The sequence below is a fragment of the Amphiura filiformis genome, chromosome 5, assembly GCF_039555335.1.
Source record: "Amphiura filiformis chromosome 5, Afil_fr2py, whole genome shotgun sequence".
Taxonomy (NCBI): domain Eukaryota; kingdom Metazoa; phylum Echinodermata; class Ophiuroidea; order Amphilepidida; family Amphiuridae; genus Amphiura; species Amphiura filiformis.
The window spans coordinates 5,267,863-5,278,529 of NC_092632.1; positions in this window are offsets into that span (position 1 = coordinate 5,267,863).

Below are 10,667 nucleotides of genomic sequence, written 5' to 3' on the forward strand. Positions count from 1 at the left end.
TCAGGATAACATTGTTCAATTTATTTTCACCCAAAAAAATGTGGTAATTTAAGAGTCTATAATTGTTTGGCATACATAAAAACATATATTGTTTGATATAATAGTATCAATAGGGGGGGGGGCACATACCCCAGCACGTATTCATTCACACATATCTCAGTTCATTGAGCTAAGTACTCACTAAAGTCAAGGTTTCTCTGTTTATATTGTAACTAACCGACTTGGTACTAATAAGTAGAACATCAACAGCAGCATTAAAATCACAAATGCTTGCTATAGCCTTTGATGCAACATATATTGTTCAGATAGACCTTCAAGTTGTTGGCATAGGAGATTAAGGGCAGGTTCTTGTAATCCTTTTTAAGTATACATATGTCACTACTTTTTGGTATGGACAGAGCAGTATCCGGGCGTACCGTACTTCAAGATAAAGTCTTGACACCTTTTCCTCTTCTTCTATTTCACTATCTAGGTTCTGGTCTACTGTATCTGCAGTTGTGAAAGGCCCACCTAGATCTTTCAGTTTTTGAAGATCCTTATTTATGACTGAAATCTGAAACAGGAAGCGCTTACCAAGGAAGGTCTAACTGTCAAAGAAATTGCAAATGTTAGGGTAGATAGAAGAAGAAATAAGGATCTTCAGAAACTGAAAGATCTAGGTGGGCCTTTCACAATGATGCAGATGAAGTAGACATCCACCAGGGGCACTTCAATGTGAAATGTATCATAGATAGTGAAGTCTCCTTCACTATCTATGAATGGATATAGGTGTAGGGCTGGCACTTTCGCACCAAGTGGCATTCGGTGAGCCTGGGGCAAAATATCAAAACTCTTTTTGGGATTCGGTGAGAGCAAAATTGACAAAATATGGGGTCATTAGGTGAGAGACGGACCATTTCGATCTAAATTAGGAGGCGTTGGGTAAGAATATGACCTTTTTAAATGGGGTCGTTGGGTGAGAGCCAAAAGAAGCCTCGAAAATTGATTTTTTTCCCCCAAATGGCTTAAGGGAGGTGTAATGAGCGTGAAGCTGGTTTGGATTCCAGAGGGAGTGTGGCTGTAACAGACACAGCCACCAGAAAAGGACCAGCTCAGATCGCGCGCCAAATAAGTTTGCAGTCAAGAAATTTCATTTTTTTTTCTCAGCCTTGAAAAAAATTGTCAGAGCTAGGAATCGAACCCGTGACCTCCGTGTTGTAAAACCTAGTGCGTTACATGGCGTTACCACTGAGCCAACTGACAATAAGCTACCGGTATGAGAAGTTTGATAGTAATCCTTGATATTGCTGAATAGAATAAATCAATACTAATAGGCCTATTTATCTAATTTACGATGCTATTCAAAATTAAAAGACGTTCCATAGGGGCATGTAAACTAAACTCAACCCAGAAAGTATCGAAACGATTATAGTTGGTCAGATATATCGGGAACTGAAATATATAGCAAAAACTTATTTAATGTATATAAAGCGCAGCTTTCTCCTGCGCATTTTGATACCTCTTTTGTTGCTCTACGATATCATTTGGTCGAGTTATGGGCGCTTGAGTGGCTTCAAGTTGGATTTTGAAAGTTGCACTTAGCTCCTATTCAAGCCAAACTGTGACCAATAAATGACCATTGCTTTTGTCCGCCAAATTCAAATGAGTATGTGTGTCGCGTGTTGGATAAATTGATTGCGATGACTATCAATTGTACTCAATGGTCAACAATGGTAGGCATTAATCAATATGAGGTTGAAGTCAGATTTCCTGACAGCGTAGGACAAGGAGAGGTGTCCCGAGTAATGGCGAGACATTGACCAAGGAAAGATAAGACATCTTGTTCAGAGCGACGACGAATCCAAGCAGTGATAGACAGTAATGGTGAGCACACCAAGTATTGAGATGTCAGCAGAAAGAGTTCATGAGATAAGTCAGAGATAAGTAAAGGGTAGCAAGTATTGAAGTCAGATGTTGGAAGTTGAAGGAGTAAAATAAAGTAAAGTTCATGGTTAAGTAAACAGAGCACATCGGTGTCCTTTGTCTTGATTTTGTGTGGGGGTGTGTGTGTGTACACGACGAACGCATTTGGCTTGAATAGGAGTGAAGTGCAACTTTCAAAATCCGACTTGGAAAACACTCAAGCGCTCATTACTCCACCAAATGATATCGTAGAGCAACAAAAGAGGTATCAAAATACGCAGGAGAAAGCTGCGCTTTATATACATTAAATAGGTTTTTGCTATATATTTCAGTTCCCGATATATCTGACCATCTATAATCGTTTCCATACTTTCTGGGTTGAGTTTAGGAATATAATGTGAAATGACTATCAGTCGATCAATCAATCAAGTTTTCAAGTAATCAACAATCAATCAATCAATCAATCATAAACCGATGTTTCATATAATATTACTAATTACTAACTAATATACCAAATAAATAAATAAATAAATAAATAAGTCAGTAAATAAATAAATAAATAGGCATAGGCCTAAAGAAATAAATAAATACATAATGCAGAATGCGGTTAGTATTAATAGTTGCAAAATTCCAAACATTCTATTATAATTTTCTGCTATACACGCAAAGGACCTGTGCCTTTAATATGTCCTCGCCTAATCAATAATGAGTCTTTCACCATGCTCACACACCATGTTAAACTACTGTATCCCTGTAGTATTATCTACTGACCAGGTCCTATAACAACTCAATGAAATGGATGCTATAACGTACCCAATCAAGTGAACATATCCAGGTCATATCAGGGCGTTATACAAAGAATGGTCAAAGGTCAACGTTTCCAAAGAAGTATAGTAATAGATGTTGACGCAAGCTTTCGTGCGGGAAACATAAACACATAGTCGCCAGTCGTGGGGTTTTCATTATGAGATTTGATACGGCGCTGAAGTCTAAAGCTATTCCCAAATCAGTTCCAGACCTGGTTTCCAGACGACAATGTGTGTGTTGTTACAAGGAATTCAAAGTAATTTTATCATCAAGTGACCCACATAGAGGAATACGACATCTATCGTGAGCCAATCTGCATTCTGTTGCCTGCAAAAGCCGACGATCAGGTAAAAATTCTAAAAGCAGCGTGACTAGATATTTGCGTTAATTTCATGATACGTGTAAAACGCATTGAAAACGCCAAATTGCAGTCATAAAATATATAATAATAGTAAATCACCCAAGCGAATGTTAACGTAGGTATGTGGAAAAGAACTGCAATAACAATAACAAACTATGTGCCCAAAGAGTTGTCTTTGGCATGTTGCTTTTTTGAAATATCCCCCAAAATATCAAATTTTGGAAAAACGCCCCAAAATTTAAAACAAACACGAACCTTCCAAAATAAATATATATTAGCACTTGGCGGCCCAGTCACTACCTGCCGCTGTGATTTTGGGTTAACTCGTTGCTTCCCCTCTCGAGATACCTGTACTTCAAGTTCGCCCATACCCCATGCCTTAAAATGGCTGGTTATTTCCAAAGAAGTTACAAAATCAGTGATAGATGACGTGTTGCTGTTTAAATGGAAATTTAAGGGTCTTATGGTGACAAATCGAAAGGAAATATGAGCTCTTTGGGTGACAGAGCATGTGCTCATAAAAAATATGGGGTCTTTGGGTTACAGCTATGTTGAAAAAGGGGGTCTTAACAGCCTAAACGACTCACAGCAGTCATCATAGTAATACAAGTTGCTATTCCAAGAAGTGGCAAAACTACATTACTAGCGCACTTGCATGTTTACCTAAACGACTCACATCAGTCAGCAGAGTAATACAAGTTGCTATTCCAAGAAGTGGTAAAACTACATTACTAGCACAATTGCATGTTTGCCTAAACGAGACTTATCTATTTATTCATTTATTCATTATATTTATTTATGTATTCATTTACTTGGATAAGATTGGTCAGTTTTACTATTGTTTTAATTTCACCCATGGGTAAGTCATTCAGCAGAAACTTGTGTGTACTGTGTGTGATGGTCAAGAAATCTAATATGTGGCGACTGTGTATCTATAATTGACCGTTTGTATATCACTGTCAACTTCAGTGTTAAATTCCATGTGATCAGGTAGAAATACAGCCTAAAATTGTTATGTAAAATAATAAAAGTGTTACGTAAAGTAATAAACTCAACCCAGAAAGTATCGAATCGATTATAGATGGTCAGATATATCGGGAACTGAAATATATAGCAAAAACTTATTTAATGTATATAAAGCGCAGCTTTCTCCTGCGTATTTTGATACCTCTTTTGTTGCTCTACGATATCATTTGGTGGAGTAATCAGCGCTTGAGCGTCTTCAAGTCGGATTTTGAAAGTTGCACTCCACTCCTATTCAAGCCAAATGCGTTTGTCGTGTACACACACACAAAATCAAGACAAAGGACACCGATGTGTTAACCATGAACTTTACTTTATTTTACTCCTTCAACTTCCAACATTTAACTTCAATACTTGCTACCCTTTACTTATCATGCTTATCGCATGAACTCTTTCTGCTGACATCTCAATACTTGGTGTGCCCACCATTACTGTCTATCACTGCTTGGATTCGTCGTCGCATGCTCTGAACAAGATGTCTAATCTTTCCTTGGTCAATGTCTCGCCATTCCAGCCATCGTTGGTTACTCGGGACACCTCTCCCTGTCCTACCCTGTCAGGTAATCTGACTTCAACCTCATATTGATTTATGCCTACCATTGTTGACCATTGAGTACAATCATTGATAGTCATCGTAATCAATTTATCCAACAAGCGACACACATACTCATTTGAATTTGGCGGACAAAAGCAATGGTCATTTATTGGTCACAGTTTGGCTTGAATAGAAACTAAGTGCAACTTTCAAAATCCAACTTGAAGCCACTCAAGCGCCCATAACTCGACCAAAAGATATCATAGAGCAACAAAAGAGGTATCAAAATGCGCAGGAGAAAGCTGCGCTTTATATACATTAAATAAGTTTTTGCCATATATTTCAGTTCCCGATATATCTGACCAACTATAATCGTTTCGATACTTTCTGGGTTGAGTTCATATTTCTGACAAGGCACGAAACTGGATATATTTAGTACTTTTTTCTAATTAGCTAATTGGGACGCTCTCTCATGCTCGGACGGAAGTAAGAGAATCGATGTACAACCATGGTACAACATGTGGAAACCAGGGACTAGATAATCCATGTGGGCGTGGTTGGTGTAATATGCCCATAAATACCAAGCTACCAAGGAACAAAATGTAATGTTGTCAAGGTGTCGCACTTATACTGCCTCGATCATATTACATGTGCTGAAAGTATCTAAAGTATGTAATAATTATGTTATATTTTTATGAATTTTCAGTCTCAAATCGCAAATTGCAAAAAAAAAATCGTGAACAATGAATGAGAAAAAACCTTTCTGACATACTTTTGGTGCAAACGGCGTGATTTTATAAAGCATCGTGAAACATGCGAGATTATCATCCTGTATTCTCTCCAAAATAAACAAGATTGTTATATGGGATGTTTTACTCCACAGGAGACATTTCATATTCATTGTCGTGTGGTACAAGCTACATTGACCAGTTCAGCTAAATCGACATTTCAAAATGAAAGATTATCACAAATTCACTGATTCATTTATTTGTTACAGGTCTTTATTACAGTTGTCATGGTTGTGACGAATAGCAAACCAGCCGAACGTCATGAACAAAGTACTTGCAGTTAGTTTTGGTGGTCTTCAACCTTACTCACGGCACACAATCGCCATGGTAGGTTGAATCCACAGTCACGCATGGCCAATTTGTTCCGAACTGTTTAATAGTTTTGAGACGCGTAATGGGCCGAGGGACATCCGACTAAGGCTATTGACAATAGCCTGGTCATTTACCTCTGTAGATGTTAGTGAGCATGGTATACGCCATGAGGTCATCTGCCTTTAGACTCCACGTGTGGCCTACGCTGCGCTATAGTTCGGCGCATATAAAATCAGATTTTTTTGTCAGTTTTTGAGCTCAATACGCACGGTTCTTTCTCAACACACAAGCTAACGACTATCACATCCTTTTAACACATATTCAAGTGCAAGCATCAAAATATGGCTTCTTTAGAATAAAGAAAAATACTGGAGATATTCATCATTTTCTACCCCGGTATCCAAAGATTCATCGTCTGAATATCAAATCGTGCATAGCACATTCACGTGTATCGATCCCGGGTATTCATTTTAGTGTCTCTTCTGTACAATGTTATTATTAACCAGGCAATGTCGGTGTGCGGCACATTGCCCCGGGCACATTGCTGGAGAGGATGGTGGCAGATCTTGAAAAACGTGCCGGAAGTAAGCTCGTGTTGAATATTAGATTATCCACCACAAACATGACAAATGAGCCCAGAAGTCGGAAAATGTGATTTTGAGCTGCATTGCAAAATATCCAAAAATGTCATATTTTGAGAAAAATTTAGATTTTCACAGATTTTAAATATTCCATACTTCTCTTACACAGCTGTAAAGTTACACAGCTATACAAAAACTAAAAATAATAAATAAAAATCCCTTTAAAAAGGGATGTGCTGGGACATGGTTGTTCACAATGAGTAACTTCATATTTCTTTTTGTAAAACATAGTTAAAATAATTTGAAGTGCAAAGATTCGGTTGGTTCAAACCCCAAAATCAGACACTTTTTGACTCAGTTGGATTCATTACATCAGTTCCATTCCAATTCTTATACTCCAATTCTTACGCTCTTTACGTTGTTACATTCACCAACTTAAAGCCCAATACGAACAATTTCAAAATTTGACCCCTGATGACCTATGACCTCAAAACATTTTCACTCACCTGATGCTCCCTTACGCAGAGATTACTCAAGTTATCACTAGGTAATGTTTGACATTGAAATTTACTTTTACAAAGGAGAGCAATTTCCCCATCGCTTAAGGGCTGGGGTATGTACGTTTGGACAGTATTTATTTTGGGACATCAGAGCACATCAGACATATCGAATTGCACTCTGAATACGAAGAATGTCATTCTGATATCAAATAATTTTGATTTTTTGAAATTTTTTGCAATTTAATACACATTTTATGGCAAATCATTAAAATTGATATTTTGATATTTAACAGTACTTGAAGTAAACTTTATAAATCTGATGATTTAAACTTAAAGTGTATGTAGGTGGGATGAAAAGCCGACGATCAATTGAAAATGTTAACCTTTCGTATTGAAGATATGGATTTTTTTCCCAAAACACCAAAAAAAAATAGGTCTTTTGGGAAAAAAATCCATATCTTCAATATGAAAGGTCAAAATTTTCAATTGACCGTCGGCTTTTCCTCCCTGCTACATACACTTTAAGAATATATCATTAGATTTATATAATTTACTTCGAGGACTGTTATATCAAAATTTGAAAAATATCAAATTTTTATAATTTGTCATAAAATTTGTATTATATTGTGATTTTCAAAAATGAAAATTATTTGATATCAGAAAGACATGCTTCGTATTCAGAATGCAATTCGATAGGTCTGAGGTGCTCTCATGTCCTACAAAAATACTGTTGAAACGCAATAAATGCTCATTTTAGATCCCTTAATCTAAATCAACAATGACCTCATTTGACACCTAGATGACCTTTGACCTCAAATATCTCCACTCACGTAATGTCCTCCTACTCAAATATTATTATCACCCGGTTTGGATGGCTTGAGTTGGAAGCAGACACTGTTAGGGTACAAACACCCCTGCACATATACCCCAAATACTAGTACATGGATTGCTATTAAATATGGTCTTAGATATAGTATAGATTAATTTATAACTCTTTTTGTTTTTTGAGAATTTAAGCATAGAAAGTAGCAAGCCAAATCATTTTGAGAAATATTGTACATGTTACAGGCCTACACATACTGAACCCCAAAATAGCACCTTTATATCAAAGAATTGAATGTTTACAGATGAATATTCTTAGTAACAAAATCCAATCATTACGTAGGACCTATGCCCCAATGCTTCATTCTAGTTGTGACATTTTTGCCATCATAAAAATAGACCCAAATATTTGAAGGTGATGTGTGCATCAATAGCTTTTGATCATCACTGTGTTACCATGCAGCAAATGTACACAGGCCTATCCTATTTCCAATATTCAGTGATCTTGCTTATTTATTAACACATGCCTTCGATGTGAGGGCGAGGGATGCAACTTTTACCATATTTACTGCATGTTGCATGGTCAAACATGTTACATATAGTTGAAAATTATCCAACACATATTTGATAACAGACAACCACAGACAGACCACTATAGGAACATGACTAGAGTAAGGAACATGTGTAAATTGGATATGTCATCATTGCTCACTGCTCAGCAGGTAGCTCTCACCAGAGATATTGGATCACATACCATACAATACAGATACTGAACGCCAACAAAGCATGTGGTACCCGGTGTGTCTGCCCTTGGTCTGCCCACAGATCCCATAGCCTGCCAAGATCAGTGTTCTAGTGAAGTAAACCAGCAAAACTTCCTTGTCTAGATTCAGAAAAATTATTTTCCTAAAACATATGCCTATTTTACCTTAACATGCAAAATCAACACAATATTTCTGATATCTGCACAGACCAATTTTAGTATTTCTGTTTGTCATAACCATTTTGATCAATTTTGTGCACATTTTTTACAAGTTTCCGTTTTCTTCATGAATTACTTATAGAAACAACAGAAAACAGAAACCAAGCAATAAGTGCTGGGTTGCCACGGCAACCCAGCACAAAAATGTTATGTTGCTGGTTTCAACAGAAATAACAGAATTTTGATAACTTTAAGTGCAGTTTTCTCAGTGTTGCGCTCTGTTGTAAGGCAAATTTTGGAGAAACGTACCCGGTAACTTCATTTCAGAATACTGTGCAAAGGTGGTTATTTTGAAGCTTCAGGTACGGTATGATCTTTGCAAATCTGTAAAAATCTCAACTCTTTGAAGGGCCGACTTCTGGGCTCATTTGCGGTAGACGGTCACATTTTTGCTTCAATAACGACAACAAACAACCTTTTTTCTTTCATGTTGGAGAGACGGAAGACCCCTTAGGCCTAAAAATGATATGTAATTGTATTGCGGCCCTTTTCGACCGACCCTAAAATCTGAAAAAGTAGGGTGGCGTTTGGAAGCCCCAAAGTCACCGTGAGGAAGACACGTGTAGATTGTGCACCCAAGTATGACATTTAAGTTTTGGTTTACGTATACTAGTGACAGTGGCGGCGGAAGCATTAAATTGAATTTAGATGAAGATGACAATATTTTAAAATTAATATGCGCGCAAAATAAATTCAATTTCAGACTGTTTTAACCAAAAATGAACATAAAAAATTGCTATATAAAAGGCTAGTGCCTGTGAAGCGCGCAAAATTATGCAATTTTACCATATTTTGGCCTAAAACATGGGTGTTTTTCGGATGCACAGGGCGAGTTTGGGGGCCATCAAATTTTGGGGGCCCTGGGCCCATCTGCCCCCCCCCCCCCGGCCCAATGGTAAATCCGGCCCTGTCTGCTTTCGCGATAACTTTTGGTAGAAGTAAATGAACCTGCAACAATCTATTTTGATTTGACCCCGAATGACCTTGACATTTTTTGTCTCCCTATGGTAGTCGTCCCCACCAAATATCATGAAACTAATAATCTATGGCGATTTGAACCCAGATGACCCTGAATAACCCCAAAATGACTTAATTTTTTTGAATTTGAGCTCGATCGATTGGACCAATTTTGAAATTTGATCTTTCCCCCCAAATTTTACCTTAAATTTATGGTCATCAATGTTTGTAATATGTGTAGAATATCGTAAGGATCATTCCTGTTGAACTTGAGCTCGATTGGACCAATTTTAAAAGTTGACATTTGACCCCTCAACTTTGACCTTTGGGGTCATTAATGTTTGTAACATGTTTAGAATGTTGTAAGGATCTTTCCTTGGATTTGAGCTCGATTGGACAATTTTGAAATTTGACCCCTAAACTTTGACCGTTGGGTCATAAATATTTTAAGCTTGATTGAACCAATTTTATATCGTAAGGATCATTCCTGTTGAATTTGAGCTCGATTGGACCAATTTAAAAATTTGACCTTTGACCCCTTAATTTTGACCTTTGAGGTCATTAATGTTTGTAATGTTTTGAATGTCGTAAGGGTCATTCATGTTGAATTTGAGCTCGATTGGACCAATTTTGAAATTTGACATATGAACTCCCTAAACCTTTGGGGTCATTAAAATTTGAGCTTGATGGACAAATTTTAAAATTTGACCTTTCACCCCTTAACTTTGACCTTTGAGGTCATTAATGTGTGTAATATGCACAGACGAGAGAGAAACAGACCACGTGCAATCAAAGTCAAATTCTGCATAAATTATGCAAATTAACAACTAAATATGCATACTTTTCGCCGAAAAACTAATCAGGTGATCAGGTGTGTCGTTCCTGACACCAGGTTTCGCTCCCATATGCCCGACGAATCTTGAGATAATCTGTCCACAAACTCCACTATCAATTTACGCTGATTTTGGCATAAATTATGCAAATTAGCTATGTTAATTTGCATCTTTTCCACCGAAAAACATATGGTCACAGAGCACACTTGGATATCCTTCCTCCCACCAAGTAGCATCCCTGTAGGTATTATGGATCTCCAGATA